The following is a 24685-nucleotide window of genomic DNA, read 5'->3' on the forward strand; positions in this document are numbered from 1 at the left end:
AAAAATCAACCAAAAATATTGTGCTTTCAACTTGCTGTTCTATTTTATAACTGTAATAGTGACATATTAGTGCTTTAAAGTATGATTGTACTAGTGATATAACACTATCATTTATGAAGGAACCTAAGTGTTTAATTGTAATGAATTCTTAGTTATTTTCTGATGTAAAATAGTGCCCTAATATTGTCATCTGTATTTGTCCTAATCCTAATTCTGATATTTTCTGAAGATTACAACATATAAGCCTTAGTTTTCCAGCATCCTAATGTTCTTATATCTATTATTAAAAAAAAAAATCATAGGGTCAGAACTTGAGTGGCACTTTATATGAATTTTGTTTTTTGAAAGGGGATGGATTTTGTTGGATCATTAATAACCCACACACACACACACACACACATTAATGAATGACACTAACATAAATATTGCTGAAACATTTTGTTTTAATTTACTAGTTTTTATTTGTTAATTTGCATGTTTAGCATGTTTTTCTGGTCATATACACTGCTCTCAAATCAATTCTGTAATTCTATTTGAACAAGAACAACTAAAAAAGAAAAACATGACAAGGCAAAGTAAAGAGAGTAGACATTACTGCATGTGTTAAATATATTCTTATCTAGGACTACATGAATAGTATTTTCTTTTTACTAACATTTTCTTAGTTTATTCCACCTCTTTCAGAACATTCAGAACGTAAATTGGCTGGTCTAGATTTAGCCTAGTTTGAATAAAGAAATGTATGTTTCCTATGACGTATGGCCCCTATAACCTTATAACACAATTTTACACATGAAATGAGAAAGTAGTGATAATATTTTATGATAATTTACATTTACAGAATTGATCACCTCTCCGATATGCTTTTAAAGAGAGAGGTTAGGTATTTTACATATATTGGGTACTGGGGTTTAAAATAAATAATTAGAAATAATCCTTGCTATTGGTACAAATTTGAGGCTCAGATTTCTAGAACCCCAGTGAAGAACAATATAGACAGTATAAACAATCTCAAGAGAATAGAATGGTTAAATTAAGTGGCATGAAACATGCTGGTGATAACGTGATAAGATTAACATCTAAATATTTTGAGGTCAGAATACATTGATCTACATATCAGTCTGGATTGTATCTGGATTGGTGTGTTGCAGGTCCTCGGTGGCTGATATGTGACATAAAGCTTTGTGCAATACCCAGTGTTGAGTGGTAATGTATTTCACCCAGTGTGTGTGTGTGTGTGTGTGTGTGTGTGTGTGTGTATATAGGGCTGCAACCAACTACATATAATTCAATACAAAATTCAATGGTTTGGGTTTCCATTGATGAACAGCCACATGCAAACCTAAGATCACCATCCACAATTGGTAGTCTCTAAGGTGATGGATTACAAATCATCTAAAACTCTGAATGTTGTCATTGATGGTTGTGTCCAAGTGCTTAGTAGTGACAGGAACAGGAAAGTTGATTAATAAATTAGTATTTACAGACTGTAATTCTATAAGGAGTGAACAAGAGCTGGTGTACAGCTAAATGGGTGTGCAGGACTGGTGTTACTATGCATTGTCATCAGTAGGTGTGTTGTAGCTCTTGAATAGAGGTTGCACGTAAATACCTATAGTTCCAGAAACACAGACAAATACAAAGATCCACAGAAAAAGCCGATCTATAACCATAGCCACATACTTCCAGTCTTCAACAATCTGAAACAAAGAAGCAGAACTGTGTAAAAGAATACAAATCTTAAATGTGCTTTTTATTTTAGGAGGGATCTTCAAAAAGTACTTTTATATTTTCATTGGAAACGGTGGTGGGGGGAGTAATTGGTCGTGTCTGAGAAACTGAAAAAGAGCATATAGTCTGGATTTAACGCCATCTGATTTTTACCTTTTTGGACCACTCAAAGAAGCTTTAAGGGGAAGAAGATTTTCATGTGATGTGAGAGCAGCGGTGCATCAGTGGCTACACTCAACCAAAAACACTTTTTGCTGATGGCATTAAAAAGTTAGTACAACGCTGGGAAAAATGCATCGGAAGGTGACTATGTAGAAAAGTGATGTAATTTGTTATTGAAATTCTTAATAAATAGAATTTAAAAGAGTGTCAAAACTTTTTGAATAACCCTCATAATTCATTCACATTTACTACCCACTTTATTCTGGTTAGGGCAGCGTTGGGTCTGCACCACCCAGAAACACTGGCTGCAGAACAATAATAATAACGGGACAGGGTGTAAATTTTTAAAGGGCATCACACATTCACTTACTCAGGCATACTGATAGTTAAAAGCAGCCAATCTGTTGTTATTGGGAGGCGATGTATCCAGAGGAATGGGAAACAACGTAAACTCTTTACCAATAGTGAATGAAGGCAAAAATCAAACCCAAGTCCCCAGAAAATATGTTGCTATGTGACACCCTCTCTATTAGCCGTCACTGTGCAGTAGTCTTTTCTTATTTTTCTTTTTTTTTCTATTTGACCTTTTTACTTTTTTTTTTATCCTTATATCTTACCTCATTGAAGTTGCTTTTTTATTTAATTTAGCTTTTTTATTTAATTCTCCTAAATGTCTCATATTTTTTCACTTTAAATTTATTCTTTCTGCCACTCATCATTTTTTTAATTTCTCTTTCTATTTCCTCTATGCTATCTATTCCTTAGTCTACCTTCATACTTTCTTCTTAAATTGTTTTTTTTTACTTTTTTGCTTTTATTTCATATTTTTCTCTTTTCTTTATTTTTTTTTCTTTTGACTGTCTTTTTTTTATTTTTTCACTATTACTTAATTCTATTACTTTTTCTTAGTATTATTTTTTTAAGTTGTTCTTTTATCTTGTTTTCTTATTACTGATTTTGTACTATCATTTATTAAAAGCAAATAAATAAAAGCAAACAATTTTATTCTCTGTACTGGCACCCAAGTGGTGGAACAAACTTCCTCTGTGTGTCCGAACTTCTGAGTCTCTTGCTGTCTTTAAAAAAACGATTAAAAACCCACCTCTTTACTAAACACTTAAGCTGACCTGTACTTACTTACTAACACTCACTAATACTCATTCATTTCTTGAAAAAAAAAACAAAAAAAACACTGGTTTTAACAGGGTTTTAGCAGATTTGTGTTCTTGGACTGTTGTTTACTTAAACTAGAGTAAAGTAATGTTCACTATGAAAGCACTTCTGTACGTCGCTCTGAATAAGAGCATCTGCTAAATGCCGAAAATGTAAATGTAAATATTACACACTCTTACTTCCTTCTTTTCCGCCTTCATCATTGTTTGTACCTTTTTAGAAGAGAATACTTTTGTCATATACTGTATACATATACATGAGACGAGTACAGTACAATGAAATGCTTTTTTCGCATATCCCAGCTTGTTTGGAAGCTGGGGTCAGACCACAGGGTCAGCAATTGTACTGCTCCCCTTGAGCACAGAGGGTTAAGGGCCTTGCTCAGGGGGCCCAACAGTGGCTGCATGGCAGAGCCAGTATTCAAACTCTCTACCTTTCTGTTAACAGCCCAAAGCTCTACCCACTAGGCTACCACTGCCCCAACCTTACCTTTTTCTCATCTTTTTTCTTTGCTCCAAGTTTTTCATTAATCCTTTCTTATTTCTTTGTTTTTTTCCCCTTATGCTTACCGCATCATCATCATCTTCACTCTTTATCTTGTCAGAAATTTACACCAGTATTTTACACCTTCCATGGCCTCCTCCATATTTGCTGAACACTTGACTGCTAAGCGCTTACGGACCTCCATGTTGTCCTCGATCCTCCAGCTGGGATGCTTGGCTGAGCTCTCGTTCACAAAAAAATCCTGCTCTTGTTTAGAAGCAATATCAGAGAATGAGCTCTGTTGGTGCTTGCGTCTGAACTTCTCACGTATGTTAGATGACTTAGGTCTTCGCATAAAGAGAAACGCAGGCAGGCGATGCAGGAAGAAGCGCTTGACCCATGCAGGCATGGTGTGTGTGCTTGGGGAACGATGGTGAACGTTCAGCACGCATACGCTGGTGACGATCGAGAAGGTCACTAGTACCATGGTGAACATTAGATATTTGCCAATAAGGGGTACAGCTAGTGAAGTTGGAGGCACAATCTTAGAGATGAGAAGGAGGAAGACAGTAAGGGCCAGCAGAACTGAGATACACAGTGTTATCTTCTCTCCACAGTCTGAGGGTAGGTAGAAGACCAAGATAGCCAGAGATGTGATAAGAACACATGGTATAATCAGATTGATAGTGTAGAACAGAGGCTTGCGCTTGATGATAAAATCGTAGGTAATGTCTAGGTAAGTGGAGTCATCTGGGTCTTCATTTTTACGGCCAGGAAGTGATATAATGTCCCACTCACCACTGGGCTTGAAGTCATCACGACTGGCAAAATCGGACAGCAGGATCAGGTCGATCTCAGTGTGATCGTAGGTCCATGAGCGAAACTTTAGTGTGCAGTTCTGCTGGTCAAAAGGAAAGTTTCGCACCTCAATTTTACATGCACTCTTGTAGATAGCTGGAGGCAACCAGGCAACTTCACCATTGCTGGAGATTACAGCATTGGAATAGAAAGATACTTCATACGTCCCATCAGCACTAAAAAAAACACAAACACAGTTTGGGAAGTTACAGCAAGCTGACAATACAGCTGCAAACATGCCATACTGTACTCTGCACCTAAGCAAATGACTTTGCAAAAAGTGATTTTTACAAAAAAAACTCTATTTACATTTATTTTTTTACCATTTCATAGTTTTCTATGTAAACTAGTGACAAAGCACTGTTTTGCAATACAAAGAGGACAAAATAAAACCAAAAGAAACAAATCTGTCTGTAGTGCTGGAGTGGTATGGGAATCACAAAACTAAGTAAAGAAACTGAAACATGCTGTTCAGTGGCGCAGCGGTAAAAATACGCTAGCACACCAGAGCTGGGATTTCAAATACATTGTATCGAATCTCAGCTCTGCCATCCGTTTCGCTATATGAACAACGTTTGCCTGTTGTTCATCCAGGGACAGAGCTGGATAGGACCTCATGGCTGATGCAATTACGGCCTCTGCTGGCTGATTTATGGCGTCTGCACAGAATAGAGGAATAATGCTGATCAGGGTGTGGCTCTCTGTGCACAAGGCTGATCCGCATATGAACTCGCCTCATGCAGGTGAAAAGGTGGAGTCGGCTACTGCTCACGTGTCGGAGGGGGCGTGTGTCGGGGGCGCTCTCCTCAATCAGCGGCGGGGGTCAGCACCAGTAGAGAGGAAGCACAACGCAACTGGGTAAAAATTTGGATGTGCTAAAAATCGGGAGAAAATGCATTAAAAAAAGACAGTAACATATACCACACAAAAAATAGTTTTATTCAGCTAATGGTTTTTAAGGGTGAATGGCCAAACCTGTCCTTGCACACAAAGACTAGGTATTTTGAATGACTAATTTACATCCAATAATTATTGCAGCACCTGTTGAACCTTACAAGCATTTTACTTCCTCTCTTAATTTTTTCTGGAATTAGGGTTTGTACAGGGTGGGCCATTTATATGGATACACCTAAATAAAATGGGAATGGTTGAGGATATTAACTTCCTGTTGTGGCACATTAGTATATGGGAGGGGGGAAACTTTTCAAGATGGGTGGTGACCATGGCGGCCATTTTGAAGTCAGCCATTTTGGATCCAACTTTAGTTTTTTCAATGGGAAGAGGGTCATGTGACACATCAAACTTATTGAGAATTTCACAAGAAAAACAATGGTGTGCTTGGTTTTAACGTAACTTTATTCTTTCATGAGTTATTTACAAGCTTCTCTTTGTTTACAGCCATTGACATATCGCAGAGGTTAACAAGTGAGGAGCGGATAGAAATTGTGTTGATGTCTGGTGAACGCAGTACCCGGGTCATTGCAGCAGATTTCAATGCAAGACACCCTACGAGACCACCCATCTCCCATGCTACAGTTAGCAAACTGCTTGCCAAGTTTCATGACACTGGTTCAGTGTTGGATTTGCCAAAATGTGGACGCATGAAAACTGTCACTAATGAAGAAACATCAGTGGCTGTCCTAGCTTCATTCAGCAAGAGCCCACAGCGTAGCACTCGCCGCATGTCACTGGAGAGTGGCATCAGTCGAACATCCCTTCGGCGGATATTAGCTACTCACAAATGGCACCCTTACAAACTCCAGCTGCTGCAGCATCTCAACGAGGATGACCCAGATCGGCGCACTGAATTTGCAGAATGGGCAAAACAAAAATTGGAACAGGACCCTCAGTTTACACAGAACATTTTGTTCAGTGATGAGGCAAACTTTTATGTGAATGGTGAAGTTAACAAACAAAACCACCGCTATTGGTCTGACACTAACCCACATTGGATAGATCCCTCCAAGACTGTTGGAACACAAAAATTGATGGTTTGGTGTGGTATATGGGGTACAAAGATAGTGGGGCCATTCTTTATCAATGGAAACCTCAAGGCCACTGGATATTTGAAATTGCTACATGATGATGTGTTTCCCTCTTTATGCACTGAAGCTGGCACGTTCCCTGAGTTTTTCCAGCAAGATGGTGCACCACCACATTATGGGTGTCAGGTCCGAGCATTCCTAGATGAACAGTTTCCTGGAAAGTGGATTGGTCGTCGTGGGCCAGTTGAATGGCCCCCAAGGTCTCCCGATCTGACCCCCTTAGACTTATCTTTGGGGTCATCTGAAGGCAATTGTCTATGCTGTGAAGATACGAGATGTGCAGCACCTGAAACTACGGATACTGGAAGCCTGTGCTAGCATTTCTTCTGCGGTGTTGCTATCAGTGTGTGAAGAGTGGGAGAAGAGGGTTGCATTGACAATCCAACACAATGGGCAGCACTTTGAACACATTTTATAAGTGGTCAGAAACTTGTAAATAACTCATGAAAGAATAAAGTTAAAGTTACGTTAAAACCAAGCACACCATTGTTTTTCTTGTGAAATTCTCAATAAGTTTGATGTGTCACATGACCCTCTTCCCATTGAAAAAACTAAAGTTGGATCCAAAATGGCCGACTTCAAAATGGCCACCATGGTCACCACCCATCTTGAAAAGTTTCCCACCTCCCATATACTAATGTGCCACAAACAGGAAGTTAATATCACCAACCATTCCCATTTTATTTAGGTTATCCATATAAATGGCCCACCCTGTACAATGTGCTATTTAACTAGATGAACTAGATTACTGATACTGATTATAACATTTGATGATACTATGTAATTAATCAGTATTAGGATTCTTCAGTTTAGATTAGTGGACCAGTCACAATATCTGGGACCAACTGAAAACAGTCCCAGGGACATCATTTGCCTGGTTGGGTTGTACCCAGCTAGTCCGTTATTTTGGTAAATGGTTATATAATGTTTTCTTAGACATACTTTCAAATAGCAACTAGTATATTGTACATTGTACATTACATTGTACATTATCCTCAAAGTGACACTGTTTAATCTCAAACTAGTCATTACAGTATTTTATTTATTAAAGATTTTTTTTTAAAGATTTTTTAAAAAAAGCATTTTTTCCTCTTTTAGTGCCACTAACCAATCACTGTTCCTCACAGTTTTTTCTACTACAGCTGACTTTATTGTATTATACTGAATTGAATTCTCTGCATTATTCCATACAGTGGACAATTGATCATATATTAAGTTGCACATGGAAATGTCTCAAAAGGAGATATCCATACCTCTAATGTAACCCCATCTCTCTCTAAAATAAATTAGACAGATACTAAAAACGCTTAGAAGGCAGTTGTTGAAGTGGAAACAGTAATACTAGGCACTAGGCATGTGCTCCTGCTCACCCCATCTCACTAATGTAACCCTAATCTCTCGAGAGATCCTTAAGTGCCCCAAACATCCACACTATTAGAAACATCCGGCATTATCTAGAGACATTTTTTAAATGTGTCCGGACCTAAAGTGTTTTCCAGATGCTTCAACTTAAAAACATACAAAGTAAAATTAAACACATATTTGTGTATTTGTGTATCAACAAAAAAAATTCTCTTCTCTTTACCAATTGTATTAAATTCCCCAATGATATAATGGTCCATCTAATTAAATCCCCATAAACCTTTATAAGAATTTAAAGTCAAAAGATAGAAAACCAGGCTAGAAAACAGTCTTAAGCTATTCTGGCTGTACATTTGGGGCAATTGTACTGTTGGCTCATCTGTATTTAATTTTGTAGCCAAATTCGTCTTTATTATTTCACAAAATATAATTCCATTAATTTTACTCTAATGCTTCTGTACATATTACAGAGATGTCCCCAGTTACATATTTTATTATGGGTTTAATGTGTAATGTATGAATAACTGTATGTGTGATGTGTAAATTATTACAAAGCAGTTCATTGCTTACTGTTTTCTGTATAGCTTCTGTCTACCCTTCTTGTCATTAGTCTAAGCCCATTGTAAATTAGTCTGTGGAGCACCTGTCAGGGGGACAATCTGAGGTTATTATTGTGACAAGGATGTTGCTATGTAACTTTTTAGTCATTTCAGGCTCTGAGACTTTAGCAAACAACAATGAGAGTTATTTTCTTTAAATAGAGAACTAGAAACAGTGATGAATCTTTTCATAAGTGGGTGGCCAGCCAAAATTCCTTCAAGTGTGGATCAGCAACTCTACTACTACAGCTACTCTTTCATTGTACCATCCGTGACTGCAATGGAGAGAGAAAAAAAAAACACCTAAATCATGACGCTCTTGAAGTAATCCCTAGAGGTTGCCCATCTTTGCACAGAAAAACAGTATTGAGCTTATTTAATTTGTAGACTTTGTGGTATTGTAAATGATTAAGTATCTGTTTATATTTATTTGTAGCATGTTTGCATGAATAGCAATTTCCTGAAGAGAAGAGCATGTCCAGAATTCAAATGTTATTTTATTAAGCTATTTTATAATCCACACCTTTGCAGAATCCAACCACACTTTCGAAGAAGTCATTAGCTCAGAAATCCACTTTTTCCCAACTTGGACTGTGAATAAAAACCTAATGCGTGAATAGTTAAGGCACAATATTTGTCAATTTCTATGATATCTGCTTTTTGCTACAGTATAACTGCATAAAGACCACTTTTAATATGTAATTAATGCAAACAAAAAATAAAAACCCTTCCAAATTGTAGACAAAATCTTTGCAGCTATACACAAGGTGATGCTGTTGCTTTCCAATTATCAAAAACATTAATCTATGCTTACTTATTGTAGAGAACAATATCTGGCAACCATATGTGCTGTGAGGGAAGCCGGATCTTTTTGACTCCTTCATAGTCATCTGGGTTCCACATTAATCTGTAGTCATTCCACACCTACACACACAAACAGACACAGTCTGTACACATCTGAACATAATCACATTTAAGTAACATGATACAGCAACGTGATGCAGTACATACCTGAGTCAACCAGCAGTTAGTGGTCATTATTTGTTCCCTCTCATTCTGAAGAAGAACAGTTGGGTGTTACACACTTGTATGAAGACTTTTTTACTTTTTATGATAGAACATATCACAGAATTAATGACATTGCTAAAAGAAAGTGGTACTGTTACGTGGGAGACCCAAGTGTGGAGATTGAAAAAAAATAATTTTATTTTTTAAATGGAAAATAATGAACTCAAAACACATAACAGAAACAAAAACCAATCAGGAACCCCAATGGCTGCCGCTGGGCGCTGCAGGCTACAAAAACAGAAAAGGAAAAATAAAGAGTGCTGGACGCGAAACCCTGGTCGTTTAAGAGGGAGCCGGGCGCGTTACCAGCGCGCTAATGTAGCACAGGTGAGCGGGGGTGTGTAGGCGCTGAAGGTGCTACTGCGAGCTGACGCAGGGATAGAGAACCGCCAAAAGAAACCTAGCCCCAGCACAGCGGTTGGCTAGTGAAGGGAGCGATCGGCGGACACTTCGCTTGTGGACGCAGCAGTGGGAACACACCGATCTGAAAGAAGAGAGAAAGTCAAAGGTTCAGTTAGACAATAAAGGAGACAATAAAGGAGTTGGATTCGAACCGGGTTATGGCATCCCAGCCGAACGCTTAACGGCATGGCCATCCCGTGGTTCCTGAACCCACTAGCGCTAAAAATAAAAGGAGTTGGATTCAAACCGGGTTATGGCATCACAGCCGAACGCTTAACGGCATGGCCATCCCGCGGTTCCTGAACCCCCTAGCGCTGAAAAATAAAGGAGTTGGATTCGAACCGGGTTATGGCATCACAGCCGAACGCTTAACGGCATGGCCATCCCGCGGTTCCTGAACCCACTAGCGCTGAAAATAAATGCAGCACGAGGACTGCACGGCGTCGCGCCACGCTAATTCTAAGAGGTAAAAGCAAAAGACTAACTACCTCGACCTTGCGGTCTACACACCCGAATGGCCTTGTGCCACCAGGGGTACCACCTAGTCCTAAGAAAGCGTGGACGCGCTGCCAAATGAGAGCAAGAGAACCAGTCAAAGACTCAGTTAGGCAAGCTCATAGATACGGATTCGAACCGGGGTTGTCGGCGAAACAACCGAACGCTTAACGGAGTCGCCACCCAACGGTTTCGGAATCCGGTGACAATAATATTTAAATGCACTATAGCAGGGATCACCACAAGCGCTGTAGCTCGGCGCTGAGTGAAACCGCTAGTGCTAAATGCTACACGTTAAAACAAAAGCAGCACGAGGGGTGCACGGCGTCGCACCATGCTAATTCTAAGAGAGGTAAAAGCAAAAGACTTACTACCTCGACCCTGCGGTCTACACACCCGAATGGCCTTGTGCCACCCGGGGTACCGTCTGGCCCTTAGAAAGGCATGAGGGCGAACCGCCATCAGCCCTCACGGACACCGAAGTGCCAAACAAAAAAATGAAACAAAAGCAGAAGGTGCGAGGCCTACAGCCTGGCAGCATCCCCTTAAATCAGCTGCAGGTCGTTCACCCTAACGAGCTGGCCAATTATTTAAGGCCACGCTCTTTCCTGCTCTGTAAGGCCTGCGACGCCAGGAACGAGTGGTAAGTTCCACTGACGCCGCAGAACCTTACAGGTACAACCTTAAGCACAATTACTAGCATCGATATACAGTATGTATACAGCTGTGCTAAAGATTATTGGCACCCTTGATTGTTTAGTATAAAAAGCCAATTTTGTATCATTAGAATATTTTAATAGAATGTCTTAATTAGGGTTGGGCGGTATGACGATATTACCGTATACCGCGGTATTTAAAAATGGTGACGGTATTCAAAAATGGTGACGGTAATTTTTAAATGTGAAGCGCCAAATTTCTGCTTCAGGTTTACCTTGAAAACTGAGACTTTAGGACATGCGCGCATCCACAGTAAGGGAGGGGAGGGAGGGGTGGGAGGGGTAGGCGGTTGGAGCTCGCTGATTGGCTGTGGGGTGCTTACTGGTGATAACACAGAGAGACGAGTGAAGAGCCACACTGGCTAGCGTTAGCTGTGAGCTAACAAGCAGAAACTGAAAAACGGCTCGTCTTTTAATTTTTCAAAATCAACATTTTTTATCAGTTCAACCGGAAATTAACACAAGCGCGTGCATGCGCGGACATGTACTTATTTACTAAATATATCTTCAGTGTGAATCAGGCACAAGTGTTGAGAAAAAGGAGCAAACAGTAATAATAACGTTACGCCCAATCCGCTGTTCTGACTCTTGTCTGCCATAGATTTTCCTGCCTATGTAAGAACTATTTTTTCCTAAATAAAAGCGCTATATTAAGAAAAAAGAACGTCTCACCTGTCGTGTAATGTGAATTATAAAATATACACAGTGTTCCAAATTATTATGCAAAAAGTGTTTAGGAGTGATAAGGAAAGAATTTTTTTGTTTGTCAGTTAAACTCATTGATGGTGATGTGTGTCAGGGCTCTTTATATCACTGAAAGCAATTGCAGACACCTGTGCTAATTAGTTTGGCAGGTGTGTCCAATTAAAGGCAAGACTACTTAAGAAGGCTGTCCCACATTATTAAGCAGCCTACATTTTCAGCCAAAATGGGAAAGAAAAAGGATGTGTCGGCTGCTGAGAAGCAACAAATTGCGGAGTGTTTAGGTCAAGGCATGACTACAATCAACATTGCCAAGACACTTCATCGTGATCATCGCACAATCAAGAAGTATGTAGCTGATTCAGAGCACACACGTGTGCGTGCTGATAAGGGAAAATTGAGGACTCTTTCCAACAGGCAATTACGTCAGGTTAAAAGAGCAGCTGCAAAAATGCCTCGTCATAGCAGCAGACAAGTTTTTGAAACTGCTGGTGCCTCCAACGTCCCCCGAACAACAAGATGCAGGGTCCTTCAGAGGTTTGCAGCTGTGCGTAAGCCATCCTGTCGACCTCCTCTATCCACTGCACACAAGCAGAAACGGCTCCAGTGGGCCAAACAATACATGAAGACTGACTTCAAAACTGTTTTGTTCACCGATGAGTGCCGTGCAATGCTCGATGGTCCAGATGGATGGAGTGGAGGATGGCTGGTTGATGGACACCCCATGCAAACAAGGCTACGGCGCCAACAAGGAGGAGGTGGAGTAATGTTTTGGGCTGGAATCATGGGGAGAGAGATTGTCGGCCCCTTTAGGATCCCTGAAGGGGTAAAGATGACCTCCATAATGTATGTGGAGTTTCTCAAACAGCACTTCCTGCCATGGTTCAAGAAGAAGAACCGTGCATTCCGCAGCAAGTTCATTTTCATGCATGATAATGCACCGTCTCATGCTGCAAAGAACACATCTGCATCTCTGGCTGCTATGGGCATAAAAGGGGACAAACTTATGGTGTGGCCCCCATGCTCCCCTGACCTCAACCCCATTGAGAACCTCTGGAACATCATCAAAAGGAGTGTCTATGATGGCGGGAGGCAGTTCACATCTAAGCAACAGCTCTGGGAGGGTATTCTGTCCTCATGCAAAACAATTGAAGCAGATACCATCCAAAACCTGACAAATTCAATGGACGAGAGAGTTCAGAAGCTCCTTTCGAACAAGGGGTCCTATGTGCAAATGTAACATCACCTAGAATAAAGTTTTGACTTGAAAACTGTTTGATTTCAGTTTGTAATAACCTGCTAATGCTTATAATTTCACAAATGACCATTTTTTTGTTCTTTATAAAAATGAAAAGGTTGAAAACTCTGCTGTGCATAATAATTTGGAACATGCATTTTGAGTGCATTTTGAGTGTTTTATTTTTTTTTAAATATACTGTTATCATTGGCAGTTTGTTCAAAAACCTTTCAATTGTACTCTAATAGTTGATGACTGGAAAATTACAATGACTGCAATTCATATAGGTAATTTTGGAAAATCTGAGAAAATATTATTTGCATAATAATTTGGAACACAGTGTATTGTCTGGCCCTTTAAGAAAGTGAAGCGCACTATAGGGCGTAGGGAGCGAGTGTGTAGGGAATAGATCGGATTTGTACCGTTTCTGTGCTCGTGTTTTGCACTGAGCTTGTGTGACATGTAAAGTAGCGTTCTCGTTAACCACTCAAATGTTTGGACTTTGAATTATTTTAACATTACTTTACATCACCGTCATCGCAGCATGAACATTTACATTCATATTTTTTGTTACGGTATAGAACTTAATTCTGGATTACAGGCATAACTAATCGTACACGTTCATACACTTTTAAGAAATATCTGTAACTATAAACTAAGCAGTTAACTTTTGAAATATATTGAAGTGTTTAGCCTGCTATTATTCTGTTTTGTGTGGACAGAGAGAGATTACAATGCCAAAATGTTATGTGTTAATGTTTGTGTTAAAGTGTAATTGATACACATGCATTTATACTTATGCGTATTTATTATAGATCAGACAAGATAAGCAATGTTTGACGTTCAGATTGTTAAATCTTTTTATAATAAAACATTGAAATATTGTAATTACACTCAAGTGTGTACACTGTAAAGTTTGTCCGCGACATCCCGCCCCCGCCCGCACCGCAATAATACCGTATACCGCGGTATTTCCTGAAGACGGTATGACTGTATGAAAATCGGCAATATCGCCCAACCCTAGTCTTAATACATTCTATGTTTTTAGATGTTTTGTATGTTTGCTAAAACATGTTTGCATCAGTGGTTTTCCATTTACTTTCTTTTATACTTTTACACACCACTCATTTATTACACTATATATCATTACATTATATACAACATAAAAAATGGTGTCTAATTATCCAGCTTCATACACAGCTGGACACTGGGCTTTATAGTTTAAAACAAGCTATGGCAGAGGCTATTTGCATTAAGAAAAACCTTTTTTGAAAGTAAGCTGACCATATTAAGACAAAGTCTAAAGACTTAAGAAAGGTGGTCTTGATTATAGCCCTAATATGTGTGTGACTCACCACGCTGATGAGCTGGGCTAGAGACACTTGGATGGCAATCGTAACCTGCTGAGTTCTGTTGACTGCCAGTCTTATTAGCTTGTTGTAGCGTTCAGGTGAAAGGAGGTGATTAATTAATCTTTCCTCCACCTCTGCACACAGCCCAGCTACAAAATACAGAATTAACAAAATTTATAAACAGTCATCCAAAAACAACATAAAATATTTACATTATAATGTGAACATCAACGCTTTGTAAAGGTAAAATGAAACCAAGCTCTTTGATTCATCCAACTTAGTATTTTTAAAGCAGCTCTTAAACGTGAAAGAACTTAGTCCAGAGGACTTAAACCTCACTAATTGGTGCATTTAAATAAATGGCATTTAGCAAACACTTTTATCCAATAATCAGTCAATACTTGTCCAAAACTAATCCAGCCACTTGCTGTGGGTGTGGTGACAAAATATTTTTGCCATCCAAATGCTTTAATAACATCAAATGTTTATTTAAAAGCATATTCTGGGTAGCACTGTCACCTCACAGCAAGAAGGTCCTGGGTTCGATCCCCAGGTGGGGTGGTCCAGGTCCTTTCTGTGTGGAGTTTGCATGTTCTCCCCGTGTCCGTGTGGGTTCCCTGCGGGTGCTCCGGTTTCCTCCCACAGTCCAAAGACATGCAAGTGAGGTGAATTGGAGACACTAAATTGTCCAAGACTGTGTTCGATATAACATTGTGACCTGATGTTTGTTTATTAGGATTTTAACGTCATGTTTTACACACTCTTGGTTACATTCATGACAGAAACAGTAGTTACTCATTACACAAGATTTATCAGTTCACACAAGGTTATATTGGTTATATAAATAAATATAGGTTATATTATATTGAAATTTTGGGCTGATGCTAGTTACTAGTATTACACACATACCGTTACCGTATTTTATCGTATTTTATTGTATTTCTATCGTTTTTCGTTTTCATCTTTTTACACACCTTGTGGCTCTATTTCTTTTATGTTACTTTTGATACTTTTATTTGTTCTTTTGATACTTTTTGTTCTTTCTACTGTACATCGCGTCTGCGGCCGGTGGTGAACGGTGGGTGAGATTTCCTGGGATCGGCACGATGTTGAACTATTCCGTTGACCAGCTGAGGAAGTTCAACAATTGCACTACTCCATCGTGTATTTCAGTCATCAAACAGCTTGGACTCCTTCGCCGGCCTCGTTATATTCACAGGGGCTCTCGGAGAAAGCTTGTTTATTTTCGAAACGGTAACGCTATTCCATCCTTCTGGTCAGCCGTGCGCACTGCCGCTCCGCAAACACATCATCAGAGCACTGCTGCCTTGCACACTAGTAGCGGTGTAGTCTCCATGACAACGCTGTCCACGGAGTGGGATGGGAAACGCGGAGTGGACTTTGCAAATCTCCGTTCTCTTCCTCGTTCCTCACAGCCAACTACACAACAATACCACTTGAAAATGGCATTGCTTAATGTTCGTTCACTCAACACAAAAAGTACTGTACTCAGTGAATTTATATCTGACAGTGAACTAGACTTTTTCTGTCTCACTGAAACTTGGCATAAACCCTTGGATTATTTTACGTTAAATCAGACCACGCCAATGGGATACTCGTATATTGAAGAACCTCGTATGGAAGGGCGAGGTGGTGGTGTTGCTGCAGTCTATAGGGATGATATTAAAATAACCACTTTGTCTTTTCCTGCTGCTCTTTCTTTTGAACACCTGGCTTTCAAGTTGTCAGGGCCTACTCCTCTGGTCACTGCTGTAGTTTATCGTCCGCCAAAGCCAAACGCTTCCTTTCTCTCTGATTTTTCAGATTTTTTAACCCAGCTTAGTGCCCTCTCATCCTCTGTACTGCTTATGGGTGATTTTAACATCCATATTGATGACAACAACTGTAAATTTGCCAGGGAATTTTTGGAATTGTTACAGTGTTTTAATTTCACACAACATATACATTTTCCAACTCATAAAAAAGGTCATACTCTTGACCTTGTCTGCTCTACTGGTGTCCTAGTTCATCAGCCGTCCAGCCATGACCTTACTGTCTCTGATCATTTGACAATCATCATGGACATTGAGGTCACTAAGCCCATCACTAGAGCTAAACGTAAAATATCCTTCAGGAATCTTCAATATATCTCTCCCTCTGCTTTCTCAGATTCTCTTGTTAAAAAGATGTCTGTCTGTCCTGTACTGTCTAGTAATTCATCTGACCTTGTCGATTACTATAATGACATACTCGCCTCATGTCTTGATGAGCTGGCTCCTTTGAGAACCAAATTTGTTTCATTTAGTCATTCTGCACCATGGTACACAATTGAGCTTCACCAAATGAAATCCCGTAAACGCCAGCTTGAAAGACTTTATAAGAAAACCGGTCTAACAGTACATTATCAGATTTATTCTGATTATCTTCAACATTACAAAGACGCTCTTACGGCAGCCCGATCCACTTACTATTCCGAACTCATACATGCTGGATCAACAAATCCTAAGACTCTCTTTTCCACAATAAATAAACTTCTCAAACCAGTTGACAATACTACCAATTCCTTTACAGTTGACAAGTGTAACTCTTACCTCTAATTTTTTCAAACAAAAGTTGAGAATATCCACAATTTTCTGACAGTTTCCCCTGTCATCTCTGTTTCTCCGCCTGTCTCACCTCAATTTATTACCCAGCCTCTGTCTCAGTTCTCACCTGTGTCTCATTTGGACCTATCTGAGATCTTGACAGGGATGCGAAGCTCCACTTGTGTTTTGGATCCTGCTCCATCAAAACTTGTTAAGGGTTGTTTTCCAGTTATCTCATCACTTATCACAGAGATAATCAATTCCTCTCTTAGTTCTGGCTCAGTCCCTCAATCACTCAAATTGGCTGCTGTTACTCCCATACTTAAAAAACCTGGACTTGACTCTAACATTATGAGTAACTTTCGGCCCATTTCCAATCTTCCATTTCTGTCGAAAATACTGGAACGTGTTGTTGCCTCACAGCTCAAAGATCACCTAAATTCCAATAATCTATTTGAATCATTTCAGTCTGGTTTCCGCCCCCAGCACAGCACTGAGTCAGCCCTCCTCAAAGTCACAAATGACCTTCTTCTTTCCTCAGACTCTGGACAAATTAATATTCTCGTCCTCCTTGATCTTACTGCAGCTTTTGACACCATTAATCACTTCATTCTTCTGTCCCGCCTTGAATCCTCTGTCAACATCACTGGTACTGCCCTTTTGTGGTTAAGGTCATATCTCGTAAACAGAGAACAGTTTGTTAATATCAACAATTGTAGTTCTGCCATTGCTCCACTGTCCCAAGGCGTTCCCCAAGGCTCAGTGTTAGGTCCCCTTTTGTTTATTCTTTATATGCTCCCCCTTGGTGACATCATACGTCGGCATGGTTTACATTTCCACTGCTATGCTGATGATATTCAGCTTTACATCTCCTCCAAATCCATTAATACTGAACTTCACTCCACTCTGACAAATTGCATGCATCACTGAAATGAAAATGTGGATGAAAGCTAATTTCCTCAAATTAAACTGTGAAAAATCTGATATGATCATCGTAGGTCCTACAACCCTGGCAAAAACCACAAAAAATTTTCAAATTACCATTGATAATGACACTTTGTCTCCGTCTTCTAACATCCGAAATCTTGGTGTAATTTTTGATAGCAACCTCTCTTTTGACCACCATGTAAATCACATCACCAAAACTGCTTTCTTTCATCTAAAAAACATAGCACGTCTACGTCCATCACTCTCCTTTTCTGCCGCCGAAACCTTGATTCATGCTTTTATTACATCCAGAATTGATTATTGCAATAGCATCCTTTATGGTACATCTAACAAAATCCTAAAAAAACTTCAGTATATCCAGAATTCAGCTGCTCGCCTCCTTACTCATACTCGCTCCCGTGATCATATTACACCTGTTCTCCAAAAACTTCATTGGCTTCCCGTTGCTCAACGCATTCAATTCAAAATTCTTCTATTCACTCACAAAGCTCTCCATAATCAGGCCCCATCCTACCTCACCGACCTGCTCCATCAGCACATTCCCTCCCGTAGCCTTCGCTCTTCTGAGGCTAACCTACTGTCCATACCCTCTAGGACCAAGCACCGGACCTGGGGTGACAGGGCCTTTTCCATAGCTGCTCCATCTTTATGGAATGCTCTCCCCAAACACCTACGAGATTGTCCTGACCTGTCCAAATTCAAGTCACTTCTCAAAACTCATCTATTCAAAATGGCATTTAACTTGTAACAACACGAAATAAATGCTTTTATTTTTGCTATTCTTTTTAATAGTTTTTATACTTAGATCACGACAGAAATGTGAAGTCCTAGATCCTAAAACTTGTAAAGTTTTCAGTTTCCTGATTGCATGTGAATCTGTCCTGTTTCTGTCTAATTTTAAGAAATTGTTCTATATTTGTTGTTCTCTCTCATAATTTAGCTAATTTTTAATGAACTGTCTTATGCTGCTCTCTTTGTTTTTATTTTAATTATTCTTGATGTTGATGTACTATTTTGATTTTGTACTATGATTTGTATGGTGTATGTATTTGTTTTGATTATTTGTCTTATGTAAAGCGTCTTTGAGTATCTTGAAAAGCGCTATATAAATAAAATGTATTATTATTATTATTATAGAATGCAGCTGATATAATCAGTAATTATGATCATATTAAGTCTTGTCCACCATCAGAAGCACTTACAATGGGCTTTCAGACTTCAGAACTGGACATTAGAGCAACGGCAGAAGATTGACTGGTGTGAAAAAAACAAAATCATTTTCTCCAAAATCATATGGACAACATGGCACATTGGCATCAATTACTCGAGAAAGAGATGCCACCAAGATACACTACAGGACAATCCACCTATTCTTAAGCCATATTCTACAGGACTCCGTCAGATGTATTGTGGAGTCCATGACCTGTTTTACGGTTGGTCCTAATGTGTTGTTGGCTCATCAGTGTAATGAATTACATGATTTACTCATTTTACTTGAGGCTTGCTTAAACTTAAAACATTGCCATTGCAGCCTTAATTTATAATAAACAGGAGCTCTGTTATAATAAAAGGAAGGTATTTTAGTCTGTTTGTTAAGTAGCATTAAATGAATGCCCTCTGATAATCACTATAATATGCATCCAGATATGTGGGCTGCATTGAGAACATTTTAATGATTTGTGACAAGTGGCCTAAGCAATGTTGTGGTACTACTGTGTGTCTAAGGGACAAAGAATCAGAGTGAATTAAATCCACTACAGTTATTATAAGCAACAACACCAAGATTCAAACTGACAGACAGAGAAGTCATGCTGCAACCACAGTCAAGTGAGTTTTACATCATTATGGGCTTAGATGACCTCAAAAAGCCTCAAACCAGTTTATTAATGATTACACAAATAAAAAACACAAAGCTGGGGATCCAGATCTGCATGGTAGCCTCATACGTCCATGACAATGTAAAGCACACTACACTGTCCTTGTTTCTGCAACTTCTAATTTATTGCATTCCTTGTTTCTGGTGTTTTTTTTGCTTTACAAAACTACATCCTTGTTTCTACACTCACTGTCCATTTTATTAGCTGCACTTACCATATAGAAGCAAGCTGTAGTTCTACAATTACTGACTGTAGTACATCTATTTCTTTACATAAATTTTTACCCTGATTTCACCCTGTTCTTCAATGATCAGGACCCCCACAGGACCACCACAGAGCAGGTATTATTTAGGTGGTGGTTGATTCTCAGCACTTCAGTGACACTGACATGGTGGTGGTGTGTTAGTGTGTGTTGTGCTGGTATGAGTGGATCGGACACAGCAGCGCTGCTGAAGTTTTTAAATACCATGTCCACTCACTGTCCACTCTATTAGACACTCCTACCTAGTTGGTCCAACTTGTAGATGTAAAGTCAGAGACGATCGCTCATCTATTGCTGCTGTTTGCGTTGGTCATCTTCTAGACCTTCATCAGTGGTCACAGGACGCTGCCCACAAGGCGCTGTTGGCTGGATATTTTTGGTGCTTCTATATGGTAAGTGGAGCTGATAAAATGGACAGTGAGTGTAGAAACGAGGAGGTGGTTTTAATGTTATGGCTGCTCGGTGTATATGGATACAGATAGGCCATGTTAAATTATATTAGAAGATTTTCTAAAAAAAAAAATCCATCAAACATTGTTTATATTAACAAAATTAACAGTTAAATAAAACTTTTCCAAATATGGGATATGACATACCTTTCTTATGTAAAATCTACAAACTAAAGATACAAAATATGTACCCTTTAACTAAAAAATGTACATACTAGCATACTAGTGTAAATATTGCCATCTTGATCCAAAATTAAAACTTGCTGGGCCTGCCTATACATGCCAAAAAAAAATTATATTAACTGCTTAATTGTTTCATGAAGTACACCTGCCTGGAAACATCTGTACTTTTTGTTTCTTCAGTAATTGAAGTTTTTTTTCCTTCTTGTGTCACCTGTCTGTAGGTTAGACAAACATCTAATAATAATGTAAGTCATACTGTGATATAGTCACCACATCCACAGTGAAGTATAAAGGTGGGAACATTATGATTTGGGGGCTGCTTTTTCTTAAATGGTACTGGAGCATTACAAGGGTGGCACTGTCACCTCACAGCAAGAAGGTCCTGGGTTCGATCTCCAGGTGGGGCAGTCCAGGTCAAAGTATACTTTTGTTTATATTTGTTAAATACAATCAAGTTAGCTAAACATTAACATTTATTTCTTTGTAGTTTTGTCTGTTATACATGAAGGTTCAAGAGAATTAACAAATTAAATTCTTGTTTTAATAAACTGGATACTCACTCAGTGTACATGTCTATCCATACACACAAACACACATTCTCACAGTCACATGCACATCTCGCATGCACATCTCCTCCACCTGAATGCACTTAAACTTAATGAATTATTCATCTGCACTAAAGTCAAAGCTGCATCACATAAAGTGCTGACAGATACGAACACAAACAGCCAACATAAAGCTGAACTCTATGGACACCCTGTGTTTCCATGTAGGCTCTGGACCCACCACGACTGGCTCTAATCTGGATGATTCATAAACAGTTCATGAAGAATAAACAAACGAAGGAATAAATAAATGAATAACTGAATTCATGGTTACTGACGTAGATACGTTCAGTTGCTGTACAAGACAATGTGCAGGGTTGAAATGTACTGTATGTGTCTGGCAGGGATGTACATGTAATTGTTCGCATTTGGAATATTCACAAGCTTAATAATTAAGTGTCTTTAAACCAACATAAATAATAACTAATAAAGGATGGTCTAATCATGCTATTAACAGTTGTACAAATCTCTCTGCATCTATACCCTTAAAAAACTATATATTAAAATGCACTTCCAATTCTTCCAACCAACTAATAACAGCAGGTGAAAAGGCTTTATACATCACAATCTATTGTTTTGGCTGTTCCCAAACCAAATACAACTTCTAAATAACATTATATTAAATAATATTTAAAGCTAAAGGCTTACAATAAAATATACTATAGTTATAGAACCACAATACAGTATAATATAGTTATAAAATTCTTCACAAACAATTTATTAGTAAGCAAATGTTTTAGAATAACATACTAAAGATATTGTTGTCAAATACAAGCCTTAATTCAAAAAAAAAAAAAAAACGACACAGTATAAGAAATGCAAGTAAAAACAAAAAAAGTCATCGCTGCAACCAGTGACTGAAACATCTGTATTTCAACAAAAACAATTCAAAGACACATAATGTTTTAGATCATCATTACTTTTCAATTTACCATTTTGTTTGTGTGTTTGTTCTTTGTTTAGAATACACGTTCTGATTTTAAAACCATGAAGAGAAGCATTGTAGAATATTTAAAAGAACAACTAAAACAGATGATGGGGCGGCACAGTGGCTTGGTGGGTAGCGCTGTCACCTCACAGCAAGAAGGTCCTGGGTTCGATCCCCAGGTGGGTATTTCATGTCCTTTCTGTGTGGAGTTTGAATGTTCTCCCCGTGTCTGTGTGGGTTTCCTCCAGGAGTTCCGGTTTCCTCCCACAGTCCAAAGACATGCAGCCAGGTTAATTGGAGATACTAAATTGTCCATGACTGTGTTTGACATTAAACTTGTGAACTGATGAATCCTGTTCTGTCATGAATGTAACCAGTGTGTAAAACATGACGGTAAAATCCTAATAAATAATTAAAACAGGTGATGTGATTACGCTTGGGAATAAAAGAATAAGGGGATAAGTAACTCAATTGCAAAGGCTCAATATTTTGTGACCCTGTAAGAACTGCTATGCACACTGTAAATGGGTGTATATTTCATAATATAGAGAATGAGCGATTATTTTCATAGCTTACTCAACATTTTCATGAGGTTCAGGAGCTTCAAACTGAATAATCAATCTAAGCTAACATGTTGGCATGCTAAAAAAAATATTTATTTCAGATGTTTATGCAAATTAAAACAGTCATTGTGTCTGACCTCAAAAATACTCTTTTGACTAAATGAGCACAGGATCCCACAGACACAATCCGCAATCCAAAATGTTTTGAAAGCCTTTCCAGAAGCAACATTATATCAATGTACATGAATTCGAAATAGAATGTCCTTATCTAGTTCTAGTCCACATACTTTCGGACATCATACCATTTTTGTGTGTGTGTGTGTGTGTGTGTGTGTGTGTGTGTGTGCACATTGTGTGATGTGTGTTCCTCAGAGGCCATCTGAAGCTCTGACTCACTGAGCAAATAATTTGATCATAGTCATATTTATCCTGCCCTGAAACCTAAACGCATGGATAGACACACAGGCACTGGACTGAAGTGTGCAACAGTCATGCATTCCTTTACCAGTAAAGCTTACTGGGGTTATCTCAGACACTGTACTTTGCTCTGCTTTAACTTTATTTTACTGTCAGTATAATGTCTACCAATAATTGTACTATGTGCACTATTATACTGTTCAGATTGCATTGCAAAGGTCTTTCCTTGTTCATCACTGCCGTGAGTTGTCCTAAATCTGAGTCAGAAGCTAAATGAACACATTTTTATGTGGCCTGCAGCTTTTCTTGTGTAATAATACATTGATGCTATAGGTCGTCCACTTTCCTGTACACCACTTTATTAAAATGCAGCGTTCATTTTAAAGGGTTTAATAATCAGCATTTTACTCACAATTTACAACTCCAAATTTGGGACAGTATGGAAAATGCAGAAAAAAGAATTCAGATCATTTGCTGTGGCACAAATTGTGGTCTGGTAAATCCTGTTGGCTTTATTTATCCCTGAGATGAGTCATGAGCTCAGCTGGATTCCACCTGTTGCAATTTTAATTGATCAGACATAGTTTGGACACACACACCAGGGTCTGTAAGTGATCCAAAATAAATACCATGAAGTCTAAGGTACTGTTCTGAATCTGATTGTAGCAAGGCATAAATTGAGAATGTAGCATAAATCAGGGACATAACAAGGCATAAATCATGGAGAAAACAAAATCAGGAAGGTGTTCCCTGGACCACAGAGGCTCTTTGAACTGGAAAAAAAGCTTGGCACAATCTAAAACCTTCCTAGAACTGGCTGTCCAGTTCAGGACAACTGGGCATCTGGGCAAGAAGGGTATTGGTCAGAGAAGTGAACAACCATTTCTACAGCACCTATATGGCAGAGTGGCTTAAGAATACTTAAGTATCCCATGGTAAGAATTGAGAGACAGAAAAATGCAGGAACATCCTTAATGATGACCTCAAACTGTACAAAAATTTAGATTTGGGGACAGTGCACCTTCTAGAACATCTCTGATTCAAAGCATACAACCAAAACAACACTGTAATGGCTTTCAGGCAAGTCACTAAATGTGTCCAGCCAATGCCCAGACTCAAATCTGCCTTGAGATGATCTGCCAACAAATCCAGTGTACAAACTTTTGCAATCGGGGCTTCCGTAAATTATTCAGTGAAGGGGTCTAAATATTATATATAAGACATTTCAGCTTTTAACATGTTTTATCTTGTTGTTATAGATCATAGAGTACTGATGGGTAAAAATATGCATATGTATATTTGACAAATAAAGGCATTTTATTCTATTCTGTATAGGTGACAACAAGTATTGCAAAATGCATATTTACTCCTTACCCCCTGTGAGTAAACATAGTTCATCACTGCATTTAAAAATGCAACTTGCAAGACTCTACTTCTCAAATTGGATATATCAGCAACATGCAGTAACACCACTTATTTAGAC

At 38.8% G+C, this 24685-nt stretch overlaps 1 pseudogene; it reads right to left on the reverse strand.

Annotated features, from left to right (window-relative positions):
- Positions 1-478: 478 nt before the first annotated feature.
- On the reverse strand, positions 479-9469 carry LOC134319401 (neuronal acetylcholine receptor subunit beta-2-like; annotated as a pseudogene).
- Positions 9470-24685: the final 15216 nt, after the last annotated feature.

The sequence above is a fragment of the Trichomycterus rosablanca genome, chromosome 8 (genome assembly GCF_030014385.1).
Source record: "Trichomycterus rosablanca isolate fTriRos1 chromosome 8, fTriRos1.hap1, whole genome shotgun sequence".
Classification (NCBI taxonomy): Eukaryota; Metazoa; Chordata; class Actinopteri; order Siluriformes; family Trichomycteridae; genus Trichomycterus; species Trichomycterus rosablanca.